The following is a 4,480-nucleotide window of genomic DNA, read 5'->3' on the forward strand; positions in this document are numbered from 1 at the left end:
AAACACCATGAGGTAAAAGTCTCTATGTGGCTTTGCCCTCCTCAGTTTGAAGTTTTTCTCTGTGAGCATAGCAGGAGAGAGTATTTGCGCATGTGTGTGTGCATCTGTGTTTGTGGGAGATTACTCTGTGACAATGTGTTCACACGCAACTCAGCAGCCAGCTGCAGAAATTCTGCTAGTTTTTTCCACAGAGCTGTCTCTGCCCAAGGAATCTAAATGTTCCTCTTAAATCACCTAACCATATCTGTGGACCAAAATGTAGACCCTAAATGACTTAATTTATCTAAGCCTTTATCATTAGAGATCTGTAATTCATTTGCTTCAATGCACGCTAAATTAAGAAAGAATTCACATGGAGGTTATTTGTTTATATTAAGTGGGCGAGAGAGAAGGAAAGAGCAGATTTACAGCTGTGATTACAGGTGTGTCCTGTGAGATCCATCCATAAATTGTCTCAAGAAACTCAAGCGTGAAAAGCATGAGTAAAAGCAAGATTGGTGTGTTTATGTCAGGATATCTTTTGACACCGCTTTACCATTTCACATCAAATGAAAACCATAGAGCAAATCTGCATCTCAGTAGTTCATTCAAAACAAGACATTTTGATCTCAAATTCTCAGAATTTTCACCAGGGCTTATATGTTAACTTTTTTGTAAATACAGGTGTGTAACCTATGTTCGACTGTAACCCATGTTCCCTGAGAACAGGGAACGAGACACTGCGTCTTGTCGCCATGCCTCTGGTCTGCTTATATAGTCCCTTCAGACAAAGAAGTGCATGACATGTTCTCTAGGCACTCCTCTTATACTTCCTGGTTGCACTAGAGCATGATGTCATGGCTGACGCCGGCTAATATTGTCATGATTCTACAGTGTTTCAGTCATCAGTCACGCTGAGGCGTTCCTCCATAGCGCTTGACGCAGTGTCTCATTCCCTGTTCTCAGGGAACATATGTTACAGTCGTAACCTGAGACGTTTTTCCCCAAGAACAGGGAATGAAACACTGCGTCAAGCGCTATGGAGGAACGCCTCAGCGTGACTGAAACATTGTAGAATCCTGACAATATTAGCCGGCGTCAGCCATGACATCATGCTCTAGCGCAACCAGGAAGTATAAGAGCAGCGCCTAGAGAACATGTCATGCACTTCTTTGTCTGAAGGGACTATATAAGCAGACCAGAGGCATGGCGACGAGACGCAGTGTCTCGTTCCCTGTTCTCAGGGAACATAGGTTACAGTCGTAACCTGAGACGTTCCCTTTCGAAGGGAACTCGAACTGCGTCAAGCGCTATAGGGAATGAGATACCCACGCTGCCATGCTGAGGGGATGCTTCAGCAACTTTGTCTACAAGCTATTAAATGACCCATCATACCATAGATCACCTCTACCAAAATTGGATGTCCTTTTTTCCCAGTTATAAACAAACACTGTTAAGTTGTTTTGATTGATACTATGAAGCAGCTTTGATACAATCCGTATTGTGAAAAGCGCTATTATAAATTTATTTGACTTGACTTGACTTTATTTCAGAATTTGGCAGCAGGTTCTGTATATTAGGCTGCTGTCACTTTAAGACCTGACACACTGATCCATTATCTTGTTACACATGCATTTTATTTTTACTTTCATTTAAAATATAACTCACTAGGTTTACGCGGATACTCAGCAAGACCGGCATTTTGATGTTATTTTGTGTGTATTTGACTGTTTAGCTCAATGTAAATCGAAAAAGAACTAAATTTAGTACTGAGAGGTGGCTTTATGTGCGTGCACTTTGGGTGTAAGCACAAAAACTGCAGGATGATTTCAATTAAATCAACTCGATTCATCAAGTATAAATAGCTCTATTTGCGTACTGATATTCAAAATCTGCTAATATTTATTATCGTTCCAAAACTGAAAGGCACGCACTTCTGATGTTTTGTTTCCCATAGCATTATTATCTCCAGCACGGCTTTGTGTAAACTGTGTGTCTCTGCCAGGCGGTCACCTCCTGGAGTTCAGTTCTGTAATGCGCAGAGAGAAAGATGGATGGTCTTCCTCAACAAAGTCATTAAGAGGGTGAGCAAACATTCCATTAGCCCCTCTTAAAATGACAAGCCTCTCTCTCTAAATAAAACAGCTGCACAAAAACAAATAACTTTTCCGGAACACTCCTCTCCGAATGTCATCTGATCCGGAACTGCTTTCTGAAAGATGTACTGATAAATAAATGCAAAGGGGTGACCTTTGACCCACGATGAGGTCCTATAGATACAGGGGGCCTCAGTGATTTGGGAATTGAAGGGAGGCACCGCTTAAGGTCTCTTATAATGTGTGAAGTGAACACCTGTAAGTGAATAACGATTCGCTTCTTATCGTTATTTGCACCCAAAGCCATTCGACTAAACACACAGAGTATTTAAATCGTCTATTTAGCATACACTTCTCTTCCAGACTACCCATTGCCTAAACTCACCTGCTCTTGCTTTAAGGACAATGGTGAAAAGAGCAGACACTAAATTTCGTTTAATATGCCACAGGTTGTGTAGAGAGATAATTCTGTTTATTCGGGTTTAGATATCTAAAAGGACTTTAGAAATATTTCTCACATCTTCAGATATGTTCACCCGGTCTGTTGTTTTTCTTACATTTTTTCTGCTTAGGCCTATGTGAATAAAAAGATGTTGTCTAGAGCAAATACAGTATATCTAGAAACTGTATTTTGACATTTAAAGCCTATATGATACGTTTATACAGTACTGGGTAGTATTTTATGGTCGATTTTATGGATTACATAATCAGATTCCAAAAATGATTTTCACAATATTAAAAATAATCATTACTCATTTCTGAACAATACCTTTGACGGAATTATGTATTAGCTGAACACCAAATATAGCATTCACTGGATGAACAAATACAGACTAAACAGAATATTTCAAGTAATTATTACATTGGCATGACTTTTACAACAATACCTTTTTAAGGGATTATTTTCAGATCTGAAATTAACACAGAGAGACAGAACGCTGTGTTTGAGTCTCCACACACATGTCGAGCACATGCAGAAATAGCTGTAAGGTGTGAGCTCTGACCAATCCCAAACAATAAACCACCAGAACGTTGTAGCGTTCAGCTTTCATAAACCGTCAAGACACAGTCTCTCATTATGCAGAACTCCACATGAGGAAACCATACTGAGAAATCCCTGCTCAGCTCATATCTTGAGCGAATGTGTCAGCACAGCTATAATCACAATGGTAAAGCCCTTATAAGGGTACTAAGTGTGTTTGGTTAATGCTTGTCTCCCCTACCCAGCATCCATGTTCTTATTGCATTCCATCTCTTTCTCTCCTCTTCTGCCAGCTTACCGCCTCAAAGAAGGGATATACACAGGATAAGATGAGAGTGGGAGAAACAGACTACTGAGTATCCGTATTAATGAGGCCACATAAAAAAATAAAAAAAGATTTGTCAGATTAGTCAGATACAGTATCAAATAGTATCATTTTGATAAAAAATATCAAATATGCAAACATCAGAGAAGTTAAATCTCAACCTCAAACAATAAAACAGCTCATATTTAAAAAAAAAAAAAACATCCTACATTTTAATCTTTCTTTTTGATTTTTAGATTTTGTCACAATGTTTCCTGTGCTCTTCTGAATTCATTGTCTATTGTTTTTGTTAATCTGGTTCTCAAACGGCGATTTTACTGTAACACATCACAAGTGCACTGCCAGATATCTTTCACAGCTATTAATGAGTGAGAGCATTACGCTCTACTTTGTACAAACACGACTATGAGTTTAGTTCAAAACAAAGTTATTTTTTGCTGTATACCCTGCCAGAATAGAATCACGTCACTTTTGGGAAATCAGTAACTCTTTCCTGTGTGTCAGCTGAAAAACAAGAGGTTGTTTGGCACGCAGTGGCATGAGAAAATGAAATCAAAGCATGCAACATGTCAGTGATTCACACTACATCTCTGATGTCTTGTGACCAATACAGATGGACTTTATTTCCCTGGAGCTGAATCATGCTTTTTGCGTAGATGACTATTAGCGGATAAAACTGCCAAGGTGCGTGACTTGCACTTGCAGTTCAAAATATTCTAGGTGAAGCCTTTTAGATTGCGTGACTATAAAAGTGTGCACCCTTTTTTGTCTTTACCTTTCCCATCAACCTTTACATCCATTTCAGGCTTTTTTTTCAAAGCATGATCCAGTACCGCTCAGTCCTAAGCCCCATCACCCCACCCTATAAACCTCTTGCAGACTTCAGATGAATGAATGGGTTTAGGCAATGTGTTGAACTCCCTATTCAGCCCAACATGGAGTCATTTCTTCCCTCTGTCAGTGTTTATCATATTTGCGAGCTGATCAGGTTGGCGGGGCTCTGGATAAAGTCTCTTGTGACTTCCAGAGCATAATGCCTGGTCTGATCTCTCCAGCAACCTGATCTGCCAGTGATAGTGCGCAGGAGGTTTGTCTGGA

The sequence above is a fragment of the Pimephales promelas genome, chromosome 23 (assembly GCF_988280905.1).
Source record: "Pimephales promelas chromosome 23, fPimPro1.hap1.1, whole genome shotgun sequence".
NCBI lineage: Eukaryota > Metazoa > Chordata > Actinopteri > Cypriniformes > Leuciscidae > Pimephales > Pimephales promelas.